Source organism: Oncorhynchus kisutch, linkage group LG3, assembly GCF_002021735.2.
Source record: "Oncorhynchus kisutch isolate 150728-3 linkage group LG3, Okis_V2, whole genome shotgun sequence".
Lineage (NCBI taxonomy): Eukaryota > Metazoa > Chordata > Actinopteri > Salmoniformes > Salmonidae > Oncorhynchus > Oncorhynchus kisutch.
Window position 1 is genome coordinate 23,436,927 of NC_034176.2, and position 250 is coordinate 23,437,176.

The window sequence follows — 250 nt, forward strand, 5'->3', positions numbered from 1 at the left end:
CCTGCTACGAAAAGTCACTTCTGGTCATAGCTGTATCGAAGTGGTGTGAATAGAGTGTTTCTCATGTCAAGGCCAGGGAGAAATTGATTGAGGATAAACAAGCTGCTTCTTGGGCATACTTCGTCTGTACGTCATGCTTTCCTCAACAATATCACTGGCAAAAATGTTTTACCCCACCATTCTTACAAACATAATGCCATCACAGTCTACTCTAGATTTCACCACGGTGGCAATCATCTCTAGAGTGTGC